General features: G+C 38.1%; 1 long non-coding RNA gene across 30 annotated transcripts in view; it reads right to left on the reverse strand.

The window, feature by feature from the left end:
* LOC109550584 (uncharacterized) overlaps nt 1–21,748 on the reverse strand; it is a 143,129-nt gene that overhangs the window by 46,091 nt on the left and 75,290 nt on the right. For 26 of the 30 annotated variants that reach the window (XR_004524397.1, XR_004524402.1, XR_004524396.1 and 23 more), the window contains 2 exons: nt 12,077–12,272; nt 8,166–10,333 (listed from right to left, as the gene is read on the reverse strand). This is a non-coding gene — a long non-coding RNA (uncharacterized lncRNA). Of the gene's footprint in view, nt 1–7,726; nt 7,839–8,165; nt 10,334–12,076; nt 12,273–21,748 lie in introns of those variants that run through there. The other 4 variants (XR_012329352.1, XR_012329350.1, XR_012329351.1 and 1 more) reach the window with 3 other exon arrangements.

Raw genomic sequence — 21,748 nt, forward strand, 5'->3', positions numbered from 1 at the left:
TATGTTATCCTTCATGTAGGAAAGTATGGGATACAAGAAAATTTACAGGTATCTGCTCATTTGCACAAAAAGAAATACAGAAATGGTAAACCAGAAGTGAATGAGCTTGCTTACCTATGGGGCGTAGGCAGGAATAGGGTGAAAAGAAGGGAGGTGAGAACACTATATATTAGGGTTGATCAAATATGTGAATGTATTTTAGATAATGAGTGTCAGCTTTCTCACCGTTGGAGAGAGGAGTTAAAAAATAAGGGAAGGATATTGAGCTACATGAGCTGTTTGTATATTTTGGAGATTAATCCCTTGTCGGTTGCTTCGTTTGCAAATATTTTCTCCCATTCTGAGGGTTGTCTTTTCATTTTTTTAATGGTTTCCTTTGCTGTGCAAAAGCTTTTAGGTTTAATTAGGTCCCGTTTGTTTATTTTTATTTTTATTTTCATTACTCTAGGAGATGGGTCAAAAAGGATCTTGCTGTGATTTATGTCATAGAGTGTTCTGCCTATGTTTTCCTCTAAGAGTTTTATAGTGTCTGGCCTTACACTTAGGTCTTTAATCCATTTTGAGTTTATTTTTGTGTATGGTGTTAGGGAGTGTTCTAATTTCATTCTTTTACATGTAGCTGTCCAGTGTTCCCAGCACCACTTACTGAAGAGGCTGTCTTTTCTCCACTGTATATTCTTGCCTCCTCTGTCATAGATTAGGTGACCATAGGTGTGTGAGTTTATCTCTGGGCTTTCTATCCTGTTCCACTGATCTGTATTTCTGTTTTTGTGCCAGTACCATACTATCTTGATTACTGTAGCTTTTTACTATAAATAACCCAATGAAAAAGTGGGTGGATGACCTAAATAGACATTTCTCCAAAGAAGACATACAGTTGGCCAAAAAACACATGAAAAGATGTTCAACGTCACTAATTATTAGAGAAATGAAAATCAAAACTACAATGAGGTATCACCTCACACCGGTCAGAATGGCTATCATCAAAAAATCTAGAAACAATAAATGCTCGAGAGGATGTGGAGAAAAGAGAACCCTCCTACACTGTCGGTGGGAATGTAAATTGGTGCAGTCACTATGGAGAACAGTATGGAGGTTCCTCAAAAAACTAAAAATAGAACTACCATATGACCCAGCAGTCCCACTCCTGGGCATATACATGGAGAAAACCATAATTCACAAAGATCCATGCACCCCAATGTTGAGTGCAGCACTATTCACAATAGCCAGGTCATGGAAGCAACCTAAATGTCCATTGACAGAGGAATGCATAAAGGAGATGTGGTATGTATATACAATGGAATACTACTCAGCCATAAAAAGGAATGAAATAGTGCCATTTGCAGAGACGTGGATGGACCTAGAGACTGTCATACAGAGTGAAGTAATTCAGAAAGAGAAAAATAAATATTGTATAATATGGCTTATATGTGGAATCTAGAAAAATGGTACAGATGAACTTATTTGCAAAGTAGAAATAGAGACACAGATGTAGAGAACAAATGTATGGATACCAAGGGGGAAGGGTGGGGTGGGATGAATTGGGAGATTGGGATTGATATATATACACTACTATGTATAAAATAGATAACTAATGAGAACCTACTGTATAGCACAGGAAACTCTACTCAGTACTCTGTGGTGACCTACATGGGAAAAGAATCTAAAAAAGAGGGAATATATGTATACGTATAACTGATTCACTTTGCTGTACAGTAGAAACTAACACAACATTGTAAAGCAACTATACTCCAATAAAAATTTTAAAAAAAATAAGGGAAGGAGGGAGGTTAGGATGAGCCCTGTGCTGTTAGGTTGGAATTAGAGATATCAGTGTGAACTCATGGTGTTTAAGAAAGAGGAGAGATGCAAAAATTAGTGGGCAAAAGCATAATGATAAATAGGATATCTTCATAGTCTCAAAGTATCTCTCCACAAGATTCTTATTAGTTACAAAGGGAAAAACAGTAACTTTAGGGTGGAGAAACCAGCAGACACCCCATTAACCAAATGATCAAAGTTAATATCACCAATACCATAGATATCATGAACCTCCAGATACGATGCACTGAGAAGGGCACACATATTTCTGTGGTATTCTGGCCAGAAAAGCATAAACTCAATATAATCATAAGATAACATCAGACAAACCCAAACTGAAGAACAATCTATGAAATAAGTGATGAGTACTTTTCAAAAGTGTCAAGGGCATGAAAGACAAAGAAAGACTGAGGAACTCTTCCCAGATTAGAGTGGGATCATGGATTAGATCCCCAAACAGAAAAAGGACTGGTGAAATTTGAATAAGGTCTGTAAGGTAGTTAATAATATTTTATTAATGTTAATTTCCTGGTTTTGAAGTTTTACTATGATTATATAAGGTGTTAACATATAGTGAAGCTGGATGAAGTGAACTCTATGTACTATTTTTGCAAGTTTTTGGAAGTCTAAAATTATTTCAAAATAAAATCTTTTTTTAAGTTTCTGCCTGAACCAGCACCAAATTCATTAAGGGTTCCTCAGGTTATTTTTCATGTGGAAGGTCAAGAATTGGACTGCAGCTTGGAAGGTCTAAAGACCTCAAGACCTTGCTCCTTTAGGATCCCAAGTCAAGGTGGGTAAAAGAGGTAACTAGTAACCAAGTGAGGGCAGGAGGCCCTTCTAGTTTCTGGATGAGAGTGAAAAGGAAGATTATATCCATGGGAAATTAATGAATCCTCTTTTTATGACTGAGGATAAATTACATAAAACATCCAAACTAATCTTAAGAATTAATTTATAAAAGATAAGAGGGGCTTCAGTTATCCAATGTAACACAATTGGAACTGAAACTTAAGCAGTCCAAGGAATTCCTTGGTGGTCCAGTGGTTAGGACTCCACGCTTTCACCGCCAAGGGCCCAGGTTTGATCCCTGGTCGGGGAACTAAGATCCCACAAGCCACGTGGTGCAGCCAAAGAAACAAAAAAGAAATGAAATTTAAGCAGTCCAGTTTTCCAGTTAGACACAGAAGTTCAAATTCTGACCCTCTTTTCTCAGCAATAAGACTATATACAGTGGCAAAAATTTGGGCAGAACGAAAAGGACCAAAAATAAAAATTTTTTCAAAAGGAAATTCTACACAAGAGCCCTAAGAGGAACAGAGAGGTTCCTCTCCTACTTAGCCCATTCCCCTCCCAGGAAGGGAAAGAACAAATGAGGAAAGAAGTGAGGTTTTGAAGCTGTTCATTGGTCTCTTATCTGTTGACCCCTTACTGACCATTTCTTGTTACCGACAAATCCCTTTCCCTTTAACTTTACAATCTGCCATCTTAAGTTCAGGATCCTTCACTTAACATCTAAAGCTCTCCACAGCATGGCCCTAACCTTTCTCTCCAGTCACATGTTTATTTCTGAGGCATAGAGCTTAGTGGTAAAGTGATGGATGTTAACTAAACTTATTCTGGTAATCACGTTGCAGTATACACATATATTGAATCACCATGTTGTACACCTTAAATCAATACAATGTTATATACCAATTATATCTCAATAAAACTTGAAAAAGGAAGGAAGGAAGGAAAGGAGGGAGGGAGGGAGGAAAGGAAAAAAGAACTTAGGCTTTGGAGCCCAACAGACCTGGTCTGAATTCCTGTTCTGCCATCTCTTAGCTGGTGACCAAGTTACTTAATTGCTGCGAGCCTAAGTCTCCTGATTTGTACAGTAGGGATGATACTGTCTGTAACTAATGTGATTGCCGTGAGTGGCAATTAAACAAGAGAATGCATGCAAAGCACTTAACGTCACGCATGGCACAAACTAATGACTCAATACATGGAGACTACTACAAGTCCTAAATGGATCCTGTGATTCTCACCTTGTTACTTTTACTCAAGCTGTTCTGGCCTCCTGGAATGCCTCTGCCTGTAGAAATTCTATCTGTTCTTTAAGGCCATTCCCCAAAGCCACCTTCTCAGGAAGTCTTTCCTTTTGTTCCACTAGGACATATTCTATCCCTGCTCTGAATGTCCAGTTCATTTGCACTCCTCCGCTGGCACCTCCTTCACACTGAGCCTGAACTGAGCAGGTGCTCCGTGACTATTTACTGAATTAAATCCACGTAATGCCCAAATGTTACATGATTTTCTAGAATTTTTAGTAAGAATTCCAAGTATCTGAGCAATAACTCGATTAATTCCAGGTGCCAAGTTTCTGCTAACAACCTCAACTCAACATGACCGATAACTGAATCAGGGGTAAGAAAGCACAGAGCAGAGGATGGTGGGGAGGAACTCTGTTGACATTTGCTGCCTATGACAATGTGGGCCTCCAAGATGTGCATGTGTCATATATGTGTTTTGGGGGCCTGCTACTGTCATTTTCTGTCTGTCCAGATCCCTTTCTTTGGGGTTTGTTAACTATGGAGAGCTTGAAAAACAGTTCACAAGCAAACATATGCAAATGTTTTTTAGGTAGATGGGAAAGATGACATTTGCCTATTGGAAGGAATAAAGGAATAACTCTGATGCCCCTCTCAGCCCTGGTATCTCTTGCTCTGCCTGCCTCGAAACACCAGCAAGTAATGCCAAGGGAAAGAAAAGTGTGAACAACACTCACCCAACTCTTCCCTGAAAGTTAAAGGTATCTGAGTCAATGCTGAGTTCTTAGGGTTTGGATGCCCACAGGTGTGCATTACCCATATGGCCTCAATGGGCACTCGTCATACAGTCACAGATGAGCAAAAAGAACTGCCTCCCTGAAGAGGGAGGAAGAGAGATCTCCACCAGCTCTGTGGAGATGCACTGACAGATTCCAGACCAAACAAAGCTTTGTGGGTTATTTTCCCTTCTTACTCCTGACTTGGGAATGTTTACTGGCGTGCGAGTACATCACTCTCCATCGTTAATGACTCAGAGGGAGTTTGAGGGCCATGGAAAACCAAGTGAGTGGTCAATTCAAGTGGAGTTAAAGTAAGCAGGTTGCCTTTAATATTATGTTAGTGAAATTAATAATGCTCAATTATCTTTGAGTCTTTCACAGTCAGACTTAACACGGGAAACATGGTCCACAGCAGTGCAATATATTGACACACATTAGGATGTCACAAAAATGGGACAGAACAGCTATTCTCTTGAATAGAAACAACCCTAGCTTCATGTTCCAGCCTCAAAATTCTCTCCCTCCCTCTCTTCTCCCTTGCTTCCTGGCACAGACATTTAATGAATACCTACCATATACAGAGCCCTGTGACAAGTACTACTGGAAATACAGAAATGAATATTGTGTCCTCAGTAATTTGCAAGTTTAACAGGGAAGAAAAGACTGTAACAAAAGCAGAAATGAGCCACTTGAGGATCCTACAAAATAGCCCACAAACCTCAGACACTGGCTCCCTCCAAATAAACTCAATCCTGGAGATGTGACCAAAGTAAGAGGAGTGTTGATAGATCTGAGAAATTAAAGGGGACTTTGTGAGGGTTCTGGGGAAGTCTGCCCATTTATATTTATTATAGGTACTGTCTTATTGGACTTATTTCAAAGAGAGTCTTTGTGGGGTAAACTTTCTGAGGCCCTGAATGCCTGACAATATTTCATTCTTACATTTAAATAATATTTAGCTGGGTATAAAATTCTAGGTTCCAAGTTCTTTCCCCTCAACACTGAAAATTAACACTCCCCTGTCTTCTTGTATTTTGAGTACTGAGACATCAGTATGATTTTGTTCCTTTGTAGATGATCTGCTTTTTCTTGCTAGGAAGTCTTCTCTTTGTCTTTTTTTTTTTAAATAAATTTACTTATTTATTTATTTTTGGCTGTGTTGGGTCTTTGTTGCTATGTGCAGGCTTTCTCTAGTTGCGGTGTGCGGGCTTATTGCAGTGGCTTCTCTTGTTGCGGAGCACGGGCTCTAGGCACACAGGCTTCAGTAGTTGTGGTACGTGGGCTCAGTAGTTGTGGCTCATGGGCTCTAGAGCGCAGGCTCAGTAGTTGTGGCGCTCGGGCTTAATTGCTCTGCAGCATGTGGGATCTTCCTAGACCAGGGATTGAACCCATGTCCCCTGCACTGGCAGGCGGATTCTCAACCACTGCACCACCAGGGAAGTCCCTTCTCTCTGTCTTTGATATTTAAAAAAATGTACTAGAATGTATCTAGATATAGGTTTACCTTATATATCCTGTTTAGCAAACTCTGAATCTTTTCAAACTGAAGTCATCCATATTCCACTAAGACTGGGGAATTCTTGGTCTTTATTTCTTCAAATGCTTAACTCCTCTCCAGTTCTTTTTTCTCTCATTCTTGGGTTCTTATTAAACTGATGTGACACTTCTCTTTCCATCTTCTACATCTTCCATGTTTCTGAAGGATTTTTTTCGTATTTTTCAATTATTATTTTAGCTCATTAATGTCTTCTTCATTTGTACCCATCTTGTTATTAACCTCCCCCCACCATCAAGTTCTTTATTTCAACTCATATTTTTCATAGCTGATATTTCTAGATGATTCTTCTTTGTAACTGTTTATTTTTGCTTCATGTTACCAATATGCTCCCTTAGCTCTTCAATGGTATTAGTTTGTTTTCAATTATTGTTTTGACTAGTTTATTAAGTTTGCTTTGTCTGGTAAAGTCTGTTAAGTTTGTTGTCTTTGTTTTGGAATAGTTGCACTCATAAGTTATGTTATTTAAGAGGATCAATGCTCAGTAACTCCTAAGGTTACCACAGCAGTTTTCTTTTTTGATTGGGCAGACCACCTTTGTTATAAGTTTCAATCAGATTTCTCAGATTAATGTTAGTGACTCCACTCTCATTCTGTTAGGTTTAGGTTATACATTCATCCTTCCAGGGGTTTATTCACCCATCCAAAGAAGCAAACTTTTCCACATCATGCTTAATACATTAAGGTTTCTGAGAAAATTCAGTAGAGGCAGAATTCACCTGAGGGGCTCTGCTTTTCACCTATGATAACCACTGACAGAAGTTTGGACTCTCTTTGGGCATGGCTGCACTAAATTAAAAAAGTGGGGTGAAAATAGCACTTTCCTGGGAATTAGTAGAACTAAGCTCCAACCACAATTCTGTCACATAATAGTTGTGTGATCTTGGACACATCACCTAACTCTCTAGGCTTCAATTTCTTCATTTGTAGAATTAGGGTTGAACTGCATCATCTCTAAGGTCCCTTCAAGCTGTACAAGTCTATCATTCAGTCTCATACGGATATACCATTCCAAAGAAACATCAGTATTTTATGTAGAGGAATCTACTGCTTTAGAAAAAAAAATACATAAATTTACTTTTGTAAAAAGACAACCAAAAAACAGTTCTTTTTATTCCAAACTATTGATCCAAGTCTCCACACCCACCTTGTGCCCTTAAATCTGTGTTTGGAAATGTTTGAATCATGTAAATATGAGAATTAGAAACACTATAATAATCAGTTGTGAAGCTATTTAAAAGAATTTTTTTATACAATTTTACAGGTTACTTTCCATTTACAGTTATTACAAAATATTGGCTATATTCCCCGTGGTGTACAATACATCCTTGAGCCCATCTTACACCTAATAGTTTGTACCTCTCACTCCCCCATCCATTGCCTGTCTCCCCTCCCCACTGGTAACTACTAGTTTGTTCTCTATATCTGTGACTCTGCTTCATTTTTGTTATATTCACTAGTTTGTTGTATTTTTTAGATTCCACATATAAGAGATACCATACAGTATTTGTCTTTCTCTAACTTATTTCACTTACCATAATACCCTCCAAGTCCATCCATGTTGTTGCAAATGGCAAAATTCCACTCTTTTTATGGCTGAGTAATATTCCATTGTATATATGTGCCACATCTTCTTTATTCATTCATCTGTTGATGGACACTTAGGTTGCTTCCATGTCCTGGCTATTGTAAATAATACTGCTATATGCAGATGGCCAACAGGCACATAAAAAGATGCTCAACATCGTTAATCATCAGGGAAATGCAAATCAAAACCATGATGAGATACCACCTCACACCTGTCAGGATGGCTATTATCAAAAAGAACACAAATAACAAATGTTGGTGAGGATATGGAGAAAAGGGAACCCTTGTACACTGTTGGTGGGACTGTAAATTGGTGCAGCCACTGTGGAAAACAGTATGGAAGTTTCTCCAAAAAACTAAAAATAGAGTTACCATATGACTCAGCAATTCCACTCCTGGGTATTTATTCGAACAAAACAAAAACACTAATTTGAAAAGATACATGCACACCAATAAATTTACTTTTATGTGTAAACCATGCAACTTCCTATAGAATAATTGAGAAAAGAGGAAAGTATATGCAAAGAGTCCAATTTGCAAGTTACTCTGCAATAAAGCTCAGTTTCTAACCATTTCCTTTATTAATCTTACTCCTAGCTATAGACTACCTCAGGGCATTTTCACAGCTTTCACCAATCTGTTCCCATTTAGTTTTAGCTGCTAAATCTATAGACTCCAAGTGCTAAATACTAGATTAATAGGTCCTTACGAAGAGTTCCAATAGCTCAGCTAGCTCTTGTGCTCCCAGCTTAATCTCTCTTGTCTTCCCCGGTAATCAGCCTTTGCATAGTTCCCAAGTCTCAGCCCCTTTCTCCAGTTCCCATTATTTTTCTCTCCTTGAATCAGAGTTTGTGAGCTGCTTTTTATGCTAGAGGCACATGATGTCATTGTGTCTACCCCCAGCTGTTCTTAATTTTCTCTCAGCTCAGCTCTCTTGGAGGACTCTCAGCAGGCCCAAAGACACAAGCCTCCCTTCTAGGGTGCAGATGAAAAGCTGGGGTGGAGGCGGGGAAAGGGCAATTCACCAACCCATAATGACTAATCCTAGCAAAATAAAGGGCAAGTCCCTTTTAAGAAACAGAGCACTCCAGGAGAGGGCGGAGCCAACTGAATAAGCCCCAGACTCCGATGAGACAAGTGTGCTCCCCGGAAGCTGTCATAGCAACAGGAGTTCGCTATCCAAGATGTCGACCATCTCTCTACCTTAGGCAGTTCTCTAAGACCTGAGAATCACGCTCTGAGTGCTGTCTTGAATTACCTGGCTCTAACTACCCACAGTGCCAGCCTCCTGCCTCCCACCAAGGACTGGCCTTCTCTGTTTAGAGAGTTAAAATGGATTGTGGCGAACTCTAGACAAATTTAGCTCTCTCCTCCACAGATGCCCAGTGTTTTGTGGTGTTGTAGAAAATGCCCTGATATACCAATTCACATGACTCATAATTCTTATTGAATTTATGTTCCAGTATCCATAAGCGCTGCTTGAAAAATGATGATGTAATGATGCTTTACACAAAGGAATGAATCTCTCAGGTGGAAATTCTTACTATACAATGGCACCTGGCTAGAGCAGATGGGATAGTACCCATACTAGTAACTTTGAAATGAGTTTCCCACTGGGATAGTGGTAGAAATATTTTTCCCTCATTCTATTTAGACCAGCAGCCAGTTGAGAACAAATCCCTCCAGAGCAGGGCAATTTTGATGGAGGAGAGTAGGAGAACACAGTGGAAACCCATGATGCAGGACCTAATGGATGAGATAGCAGCAGTTCTCAGCCCTGACTACACATTAGAATCTCTGGGGGGGAGGGGGGTGTTAGCTTTTAAGTTGATCTTGAAATAATTTTAAAATTACAGAAAAGTTGTAAAAACAGCACAGACAGCTGCCACACACATTTCATTTAGCATTTCTCACATCAAAATTTTACATAACCATAGTGCAGTTATCAAAACTAAGAAATTAACCTAGGTACAATACTATTAACTAAACTATAGATTTTATTTGGATTTCACTAATTTTTCCAGTAATGTCCACTTTCTGTTCCAGGATCAAATTCAGGATACCATGTTGCATTTAGTTGTCATATCTCTTTAGTTTCCTCCAATGTATGACAGTTTATCAGTCCTTCCACATCTTTCATGATCTTGAAGAGCACTGAGCAGTTATTTTGTATAATGTGCCTCACAAATCTTTCCACTAATGTCCTTTTTCTGTTCCAGGATTGAATCCAGAATATTATGCTGCATTTAGTCATCCTATCTTCCTAGTTGCCTCCAATTTATGGCAATTTCTCAATGTTTCCTTGTGTTTCACGACCTTCACAATTTTAAAGATCGTCACGTACTTTGTAGAATGTCCCCCAGTTTGGGTTTGTCTGATGTTTTCTCATGATTAAATTGGGATTATGTATCTTGGGAAAGGATAGCACAGAAGTGAAGTACCTTTCTCATCACATAGTATCAGGAAGTACATGGTATCAATATGACATACTGGTGATGTCAGCCTTGATGACTTGGTTAAGGAGATTTCTTCCAGTTTTCTCCACTGTAAAGCTACTATTTAAAAAAAATATTATGTTGATATAGTTGTAGATTCACATGAAGTTGAAAAGGTGATACAGAGAAGTTCTGTGTACCCTTTACCCGGTTTCCCTCAATGGTACATGTGTATATTCTTGTAAATACCACTACAATCAGAACAATTTCTACAATCAGAAACAGAACAATTCTATTACCACAAAGATCTTCCTCATGCTACCTCTTTATAGTCACAACCCTCCTCCCAACATACCTAACCCATGGACACCACAGATCTGTTCTCCAGTTTTTAAATTTTATCATTTTAGAGAATATTATATAAATGTAATCAATCAGTATGTGACCTTTTGAGACTGACTTTTTCTACTCAGCATAATGCCCATGATATCCATCCAAGTTGTCGTGTGTATCTGAAGTTTACTCTTTCTATTGCTGAGTAGTATTCCATGGAATGGATGTACCATAGTTTGTTTAACCACTCACATTTTGAGGGACATTTGGGTTATTTTCACCTTTTCATTATTGCACATAGCTCTGCTATGAACATTCATGTACAGGTTTTTGTATGAATGGAAGTTTTCATTTCTCTGGGATACATGACCAGGAGTGCGACTGCTGAGTTGTATGGTAAGTTTATGCTTAGTCTTTTAAGAAACCACTAAACTATTTCCCAGAGTGGCTGTATTATTTTTACTTTCCCACCAGCAGTGTATAAGAGATCTAGTTTCTTCCTATCCTCACCAGCATTTGGTATTATCGCTATTTTAATTTTAGCTGTTTGAATAGACATATAGTGATATCAAATAATGGTATTAATTTGCATTTCTGTAATGGCTAGTGATGTTAAACATCTTTTCAAGTGTCTATCTGTCATCTACATATCTTCTTCAGTTAAATGCCCATTGCCATTTTTTGCTTATTTTCTAATTGGATTATTCTTTATTCTGTTTAGTTTTGAGAGTTCTTTATTCTTTGTCGAATATGTGGCTTACTGATATTCTGTCCCAGTCTATAGCTCGTATTTTCATCCTCTTTAAGAGGGTCTTTCACAGAGCAGAAGTGTTTAACTTTGGTGAGTTCCAATTTACCTTTTTTTTTCTTTATATGGATCATGCTTTTGGTGTCAAGTCTAAGAACTCTTTGCCTGGCCCTAGATCCAAAAGATTTTCTCCTATGTCTGTTTTCTGAAAGATTTATAGTTTACATTTTGCAAACTTACATGGTCCATTTTTGGATAGTGTCTGCATAAGGTGTGAAGTTTAGGTTAAGTTTCTCTTTTTTTGCCTATGGATGTTCAGTTGCTCCCATACCATTTATTAAAAAGGCTATCCTTCCTCCATTGACTTGTTTTTGCAACTTTGTCAAAAATCAGTTGAACATATTTGTGTGGGTGTACTTCTGGGTTCTCTTTTCTGTTCCACTGATGTGTGTGTTTATCCCTCTGCGAAACCCCACTGTCTTGATTAATGTAACCATATAATGGTCTTGAAACCAGGTAGACTGATTCCTTCTACTTCCTTCTTCTTTTCCAAAATTGTTTAGCTATTCTAGGACCTGTGCCTTTTCATATACATTTTGAAATAGTCTTCTGAAAAGAACTTGGAAGTGATCACTCCCATCCTTTCAAGAAAACTGGGCAAACCAAAAAAAATCAATGACTTTTCTTGGACCCATTAGAGAACCGAGGTTGCAGGGCAAACCACCACCCCAAAATCTAAAGATTTAGGAAGATCCAGAGAGATACAGCTGTAATTTACTTACCTGGAAAAGAAGGCTCTGGAATATAAACTGGTAGGAACACCAAAACTGGTAATTTTGACAAATTGCTGGAGGAAGAATGTGGACTACTGTAAGAGTGAGAAACTTCTGAGGACTGAAGGCACAGGGGCACCCCCCAAATTTCAGGAAATCCACCAAATTCTCACAATAAAGATGTGAATAAGATCCTCTTGTGAATCTGGCGGGGGAGGGAAAGAAAAATCATTGTGAAGTATGCCTAGAGCCTTCTCCATAACTCTACAAGGAAAAAGACTTTGCCACACCTTATCCTAACTGGGGAATGGCATTCCTCCCGCTCCAGCCTCCCTCTAGCCAACTTTAGAAAACCACATACAAAGACAACATCTTTAAGGAAGACAGAGTAGGGGGAACACCTTACAAGGGAACAAGCATAAGAATTATATCAGACTTCTTGTCAGAAACCATGCAAACAAGAAGAGACTGGAATGAAATATTTAAAGTGTTGAAAGAATAAAAACACCAATCCAGATTCTATATCTGGCAAAATTATCCTATAGAAATGAAACGAAGTCTTTCTCAGAAAAAAAACAAAAATGGAGGGAAATAAAAGAAGACTTGTCCTGCACAAAATGTTAAAAGAAGTTCTTCAAGGGGAAGGAAAATGATGATAGAGGTCAGAAACTTGGATCTTCATAAAGGAAGAGTGTCAGAGAAGGAATAAATGAAGGTATGGTAAAATCTTTTATTTTTCTGATTCTTAATTGGTTTAAAGATAACTGTTTAAAGTAAAAATAGTAACAATATACTGATTGATTATAGCATATGAATAAGTGAAGTAAATTACAACAATGTCACAAGAGATGGAAAGGAAGATTTAATAATACTCTGTTATAAGGTACCTGCACTACATTTAAAGTGTTATTTGATAGGGATTGCATTGAATCTGTAGATTGCTTTGGGTAGTAGAGTCATTTTCGCAATGTTGATTCTTCCAATCCAAGAACATGGTATCTCTCTCCATCTATTTGTATCATCTTTAATTTCTTTCATCAGTGTCTTATAATTTTCTGCATACAGGTCTTTTGTCTCCTTAGGTAGGTTTATTCCTAGATATTTTATTCTTTTTGTTGCAATGGTAAATGGGAGTGTTTTCTTGATTTCACTTTCAGATTTTTCATCATTAGTATATAGGAATGCCAGAGATTTCTGTGCATTAATTTTGTATCCTGCCACTTTACCAAATTCACTGATTAGCTCTAGTAGTTTTCTGGTAGCATCTTTAGGATTCTCTATGTATAGTATCGTGTCATCTGCAAACAGTGACAGCTTTACTTCTTTTCCGATTTGGATTCCTTTTATTTCCTTTTCTTCTCTGATTGCTGTGGCTAAAACTTCCAAAACTATGTTGAATAAGAGTGGCGAGAGTGGGCAACCTTGTCTTGTTCCTGATCTTAGTGGAAATGCTTTCAGTTTTTCACCGTTGAGGACAATGTTGGCTGTGGGTTTGTCATATATGGCCTTTATTATGTTGAGAAAAGTTCCCTCTAGGCCTACTTTCTGCAGGGTTTTTATCATAAATGGGTGTTGAATTTTGTTGAAAGTTTTCTCTGCATCTATTGAGATGATCATATGGTTTTTCTCATTCAGTTTGTTAATATGGTGTATCACATTGATTGATTTGCATATATTGAAGAATCTTTGCATTCCTGGAATAAACCCCACTTGATCATGGTGTATGATCCTTTTAATGTGCTGTTGGATTCTGTTTCCTAGTATTTTGTTGAGGATTTTTGCATCTATGTTCATCAGTGATATTGGCCTATAGTTTTCTTTCTTTGTGACATCCTTGTCTGGTTTTGGTATCAAGGTGATGGTGGCCTCGTAGAATGAGTTTGGGAGTGTCCCTCCCTCTGCTATATTTTGGAAGAGTTTGAGAAGGACAGGTGTTAGCTCTTCTCTAAATCTTTGATAGAATTTGCCTGCGAAGCCATCTGGTCCTGGGCTTTTGTTTGTTGGAAGATTTTTAATCACAGTCTCAATTTCAGTGCTTGTGATTGGTCTGTTCATATTTTCTATTTCTTCCTGATTCAGTCTTGGCAGGTTGTGCATTTCTAAAAATTTGTCCATTTCTTCCAGGTTGTCCATTTTATTGGCATAGAGTTGCTTGTAGTAATCTCTCATAATCTTTTGTACTTCTGCAGCGTCAGTTGTTACTTCTCCTTTTTCATTTCTAATTCTATTGATTTGAGTCTTCTCCCTTTTTTTCTTGATGAGTCTGGCTAATGGTTTATTAGTTTTGTTTATCTTCTCAAAGAACCAGCTTTTAGTTTTATTGATCTTTGCTGTTGTTTTCTTTGTTTCTGTTTCATTTATTTCTGATCTGATTTTTATGATTTCTTTCCTTCTGCTACCTTTGGGGTTTTTTCTTCTTCTTTCTCTAATTGCTTTAGGTGCAAGGTTAGGTTGTTTATTCGAGATGTTTCCTGTTTCTTAAGGTAGGATTGTATTGCTATAACCTTCCCTCTTAGAACTGCTTTTGCTGCATCCCATAGGTTTTGGGTCGTCGTGTCTCCATTGTCATTTGTTTCTAGGTATTTTTTGATTTCCTCTTTGATTTCTTCAGTGATCACTTCGTTATTAAGTAGTGTATTGTTTAGCCTCCATGTGTTTGTATTTTTTACAGATCTTTTCCTGTAATTGATATCTAGTCTCATACCATTGTGGTCGGAAAAGATACTTGATAAAATTTCAATTTTCTTAAATTTACCAAGGCTTGATTTGTGACCCAAGATATGATCTACCCTGGAGAATGTTCCATGAGCACTTGAGATAAATGTGTATTCTGTTGTTTTTGGATGGAATGTCCTATAAATATCAATTAAGTTCCTCTTGTTTAATGTATCATTTAAAGGTTGTGTTTCCTTATTTATTTTCATTTTGGATGATCTGTCCCTTGGTGAAAGTGGGGTGTTAAAGTCCCCTACTATGAATGTGTTACTGTCGATTTCCCCTTTTACATCTGTTAGTATTTGCCTTATGTATTGAGGTGCTCCTATGTTGGGTGCATAAATATTTACAATTGCTATATCTTCTTCTTGGATCGATCCCTTGATCATTATGTAGTGTCCTTCTTTGTCTCTTCTAATAGTCTTTATTTTAAAGTCTATTTTGTCTGATATGAGAATTGCTACTCCAGCTTTCTTTTGGTTTCCATTTGCATGGATGGGGAGGGGGAAGGGTAAGCTGGGACAAAGCGAGAGAGTGGCATGGACATATATACACTACCAAATGTAAAATAGATAGCTAGTGGGAAGCAGCCGCATAGCACAGAGAGATCAGCTCGGTGCTTTGTGACCACCTAGAGGGGTGGGATAGGGAGGGTGGGAGGGAGGGAGATGCAAGAGGGAAGAGATATGGGAACATATGTATATGTATAACTGATTCACTTTGTTATGAAGCAGAAACTAACACACCATTGTAAAGCAATTATACTCCAATAAAGATGTAAAATAAAATAAAATAAAGTGTTATTTGAAGATGAACTCAGTTAAAAATGTATATTGCAAACTCTAGCACAACCACTAAAAAGTTTTAAAGTATAATTGATATTCTAAGAGAGGAGATGAAATGGAATCACAGAAAATCTCAGTTAAAACCAGAGAAGGCGGGAAAAAGAGCAAGGGAGTAATTTTCTTTGCTCTGAAGTCTACTTTATCTGATAGTAATATAGCCATTCCCACTTTCCTTTGAATAATATTTGCATAGCATATCTTTTTCTGCTTTCACTTTCAACTTACTTATATATTAACTAGAAAATATAAATAGTAAATAGTAAAACTACTATCTGTCCCTTTCCATACTTTATTAGAACTGAATTACTAGGTCCAGCCCACACTCAATGGAAGGGAATTAATCTCCACCACCTGTAGGGAGGAGTATCAAAGAGTTTGTGGACACATGTTGAAACCACCAGAGCAATTATTAAATATTTTGGGGGTGACAATTTGAAGCTATGCAAATATCTTGCCCTCTAAAATTATTACTAGGCCTAGTTCTTTTTTTTGAGAATGGTATTTAGAAAACAAGATGTGGTTCTAGGTAAGCTCAATTCTATTTGAATGTTGCTGCTTTTAGGCCCTGCCAGTAGAGAGAGCGAGGGAACACAGGCATGTAAAATAATCCATGTATACACACATATAAATATTAATGCCTGAATCTACTTACCTTTACATGTATATATTTATATATGGATATAGATAAGCTTACATTTTTATATGGATATCTCTGATTCTAATCCAGTACCACAGAGTTTATTCCAGCCTTCCCTCCATGTTTTAAATATACACCCAGGCAAGATCAAATACATCATTTGTGGGGCCCAGTGAAAAATGCAAACGTGGGGCTCCTTGTTCAAAAAGCGGGGTAAAAGTGTCACTAAGGTACTACAATGTACAGATTTTTCCTTTCTTCTGCAGGCTTTCATTCAACTTGTCATGATATTTTCTATTTGCTACTCAATATTATTCTAAGTCAAGAAAAAGTAAAAATCTCAATTATTAACATGTATCTTACCGTTCATCTTTACATTGTACAATACCAGTTTTAAATAAAAATACCAGAGCATTTAATTCATATGCAGAATCACCAAAATTGCACAATTTGTACTGCATGCCCCAGCCCTGGAAGGTGACTTGAGCTGGCCAGAAGAGATGAACACAAAGCCAGACTCAAGAAAGTTAGTTATAATGGAGGAAGAGAGGGTCACCTACATGTGGAGTAGGCCCAAAGGACACTCTCTAGGGCATGGGAAGGCACTCATGAGGCAAGTGTAGACCCTTACAGGCACCTGAGAACCCTACCCCATGACTTGTGTCACATGTGTGTGCTCGGGCCTGACAACTGTTTGGTTTCATCCTTCTTCTAGCTGCTGGCCTGACATGCTGTGCCTTATCAGAGGGCAGGGAAGTTGACCCAGGCATCTCCCTTCCTGAGGCAGATGCCTGCCACCCCATCCGACAGCATATAGGCACCTCTCAAGGGTATTACCACCCCCTCACAAGGATGCACTAGGTATCTGGATCAGGGATGGGCAAGAGATTCACCCCCACTGAATGTGCGTGGTGCTGTGAACCAAGTGCAAGGATGGTCACTGCCATGCTCCACCTTGAGGGGCTGCAGGGTGCATGCACCTGACTTGACCCTCCCCACATCGAGGCTCCCGCTGGAGATGGATGGACATGGATGCGGGTGGGGGAGGGTAAGGGAGACTCGGGCACCTGGAACGAAGGGAGTGGCAGTCAAGAACCCATCTTGAAGATATGGGGAGGTAATGGGAGGTGGAACCATATGTGAATTGAGCTTCTAAGCCCCCAGTACCTTCTCTACTGTCCCACTGGACTTTACTTACAAAACACAGGTTCAAAAATCAAATTATTAAGAATTTCAAATGGCAACCGCAAGGCATTAAACCCACGGCATGGAGCCCCCTTCTGAGCATGGGGCCCTGTATAATTGTGCTGCTCATGTGACTCTGAAGATGTCCATGTCCCCTCTCCCCCTCCACCTGCTGTGATTCTTATGTTCAGTCAAGGTTGAGAACTACTGAGCCAGATACTGCAAGGGTTGGTGGTCAAGATGGTCTTGCTCAAACCAGCTCCCAGGCTACCAGAGCCCCTCAGAAAACCATGAATGGAGAGACTGACCCAACAGTAGCTGAGAGGAGGAGACCAGACTGTGTATCACTGCCTGAGGCCGTCATTACAGAGATCACAGTAAGGAAGCAGGGAGGTCAAACACTCAGTTTTAAAGAGAGGCTCTCATTCCTCTCTCTCTCTCAGAGCCCACAGCCTTACCTCAGTACCTGCTGGTTGCATGTTGGCCTGCCTTGTCCAATGTGAGGGGTTTTAAGGTACAGGTTATATACATCTAAGCAAAGTGCAGGTACCAGCTAAGTCATGGAGGCCACCTTTCTCAGCAACTTATTTTCTTACCTATTTTACCCACCAGCAGGTTAGGCTCTTAGCAAGGAACCCTGAGGCTGCTCCAGGCAGCCATCTTAGCCTGGGTCCACAGCTTTTCAGCTGAATTCCAGAGTCAGAATATACAAATTCTCTCACCTCTAGCCCCTAGCATGACATAAGCTCCTCAAAGGGTTTCTTTCCTTTTCATTCAACCTTGATTCTTTTTTTAAATTAAAAATATTATTTTTTTATTTTTATTTATATTGGAGTATAGTTGATTAACAACATTGTGTTAGTTTCAGGTGTACAGCAAAGTGATTCAGTTATACATATATATGTATCTATTGCTATATTTAAAATAGATAACCAACAAGGACCTACTGTATAGCACAGGGAACTCTGCTCAACCTTGATTCTTTTTAGAACATTTTAGCCTCTGTCACCTTCTGTAGCTAGCATAGCAAACACTCACTTAATATTTGTAGCCTAATTTGCTTGCTTCTGGCCTGCTCATAGTCCAGTTCTTAGAGTCTTTCCCTTAACTTCCATCGCCTTTCTTGGTTCCTCACTCAGGCAAAACTCCTTCCACCTCCTAGCGTTCTCTTTCTAACCTCTCTCTGGTACCCTAATGGTGCTTTATAATACCAAAGTATCTGTATTTACATTACAGGGCAAAGAGAAATAAAATGAGAAAATATACACACTGGGGGACTAATCACAGGCCCTTTCTGCCACTTTGGTCCTGAAAGTCAGTCCCCTGGGGAAGATGGACAAGCGCAGTGTCAAGAACCAGAGCTCTGGAATTTGAATCCTAAATCTGCCTCTTACCAGGTTGCCGTGTGACCCTGGACAAGTTACTTAACATCTTTGTCCTCTGGATTCACTCTCTGTCCTGCTTTCCTCCCCAGGAAACTGGTATGGATTATATCAACAGGTTTGACTGGTCCCTGGCTTCTGGTTGGATTTGGTCAGAAAGGAACTCTGGCCATTGATCAAAGATTGGGAGAAGAGTGTAGTTTCCTCCTAGCTTCCTGCCTCTGAAGTCACCCTGTGGGGAGTTAGCTATGTCCCTTGACCAAATACCACTGCTCATCCGAAGGCTACCTGCTCTAGAGGTCTCTCCTTCCAGACACTCTTTCTAGCCTCTCCTCTCCTTCATGCCTTTGGGCCTGGGTGATAGTGGTGGAGTAACAGCCCCACTATACTAGCCATAGGGTATTTCGCTAGCCCTTATGGCTTCCCTACACCCTGCCTATGTCTTGTAAATAGTCGCTTTAGTAAACCCTTCTCAAACTATCCTGACTGAAGTGTGCCATATTTCCTGTTAGGACCCTGACTAATGCAGAGCCTTATTTCCATTGTCTTTAAAATGGAGATAGCAACACCTATATCACAGGATTGCTGTCAGAATTTAAATGAGACAAGTTAAATAAAAGTATCCAGCAATGTCTGGCACAAAATAGATGCTGAATTAGCTCCCTCCTCGTTTTTTCTTTCTTCTTCAAAAGCTATTTTTTATTTTTGGGTTTGAGTCCTAACAGTGTGACTTATGAGCTAAATAATTTTCAACAAGTGCTTTCACCAATCTGAACCTTAGTTTCCACATTTGTAAAATGGAGTTCATTTAACAAATTCATCCTACTAAAATTAACAAAGCTTCTACTATGTGCCAGGAACTGTTCTGAGCAGTGATTTAAGACTATCCGTCTTGCCTATGTCACAGAATTATTGTAAAGATCAAAACAGCAATGAGTCCTTAAATACCACAAACTTCCAAAACTCACCCAAGATGAAATAAACAGTCCTATTATCATTAAAGAAATTGAATCTGTAGTTGAAACCTTCTGAAAAAGAAATCTTCAGGCTCAGATGATTTCACTAGCAAATTCTATACAAAATTTAAAGCAGAAATAACACCAGTTCTATACAATCTTCCAAAAAATAGAAAAGGAGGAAATGTTTCCCAACTGATTTAATGAGGCAAGCCTAATACTGATACCAAAATCAGACAAAAACAGTTCCAAAAAAGCAAGCTACAGACCAATATCCCTCATGAATATAGACATAGACATCCTCAACAAATATTATCATATCAAACCTAGCAATATATAAAGAAATAATACACCACAATCAAGTGGGGTTTATCACAAAATTACAAGGTTGGTTCAATAACAGAAAAATCAGTCAATGTAATCCACCATATTAGCAGTCTAAAGAAGAAAAACTACATGATTAGAGGCACACCTTGGAGATATTGTGGGTTTGGTTCCAGACCACTGCAATAAAGCAAATATCACAGTAAAGCAAGTCACATGACTTGTTTGGTTTCCCAGTGCATATAAAAGTGGTATTTATACTATACTGTAGTCTATTAAGTGTGCAATAGCATTATGTTTAAAAAAATGTACATACCTTAATTTAAAAATACTTTATTGCTAAAAAATACTAACCATCATCTGAACCTTCAGCGAGTTCTAATCTTTTTATAATAATAACATCAATCACTGATCACAGATCATCATAAAAAATATAATAATAAAGAAAAAGATTGAAATATCACAAAAATTGCCAAAATGTGACACAGAGACACAAGCGTCCCAAGTGCTGTTGGAAAAATGGCACTGATAGACATGCTCAGTGCAGGATTGCCACAAATCTTCAGTTTGTAAAAAAAATGCAATATCTGCAAAGCACAGTAAAGCAAAGAGCAATAAAATGAGATATGCCTGTATATCAATCAATGCAGCAAAAGCATTTGGAAAAAAGTCAATATATATTAGTAATATAAATATAAATTTATAAATAATATAAATATAAATTATAAATTAATATAAATATAAATTTATAAATATAAATAGGAATAGAAGAAAAGTTCCTCAACCTAATAAAGTGTCTCCAAAAAATCTACAGATAACATCATACTTCATGGTAAAAAGACTGAATGTTTTCTCCTTATGACCTGGAACAATGCAAAACATTGTCTCTTGCCACCAATTCAACATCACACTGGAAGTCTTAGCCAATGCAACAAAGCAAGAAAAATAAACAAGAAGCATAAATATTGGAAATAAATAAAATTCTATTTGCAGGGAACATAACCGTCTAGACAGAAAATCCCAAGGAATTGACCAAAAAATTTTCTAGAAATAATAAGTGAGCTTACTAAGGTGGTAGGATATAAGGTCAACATACAAAAATCAATCATATTTCTATATGCTCCCAATGTTACCACTGGAAACTAAAATTTAAAAATATACACACACACACCATTTACTGTAGCTCGAACAAAATGAAATATACTTATGTGTAAATCTAACAGAATATGCAAAGACTCTGTATGCTAAAAACCATAAAACACTGATAGAAGAAATTTTTAAAAGATCTAAATATACAGATAGCTATACTGTGTTAATGGATTTAAAGAAACAACATAGTAAAAATGTTAATTCATGCCAAACTGATCTATAAATTTAATGCAATTCCAGTCAATATTCCAACATAACATTTTTTTAGATAAGTAAAATTTATTTGAAAAGCAAAGGAACTAAAAGAGCTAAAATAATTTTGAAAAAGAAGAATAAATTGAAAGAATAACACTATCTGACTTCTAGACTTACTGTAAATCCACACTAATCAAGACAGTGTGGTACTGGCAAAGGGAAGGAGCCATAGCTCAATGGAACAGACAGAGAGTCCAGAAATAGACTCACATAAATATGGCCAATTGATTTTT

This window comes from Tursiops truncatus, chromosome X (assembly GCF_011762595.2).
Source record: "Tursiops truncatus isolate mTurTru1 chromosome X, mTurTru1.mat.Y, whole genome shotgun sequence".
NCBI lineage: Eukaryota > Metazoa > Chordata > Mammalia > Artiodactyla > Delphinidae > Tursiops > Tursiops truncatus.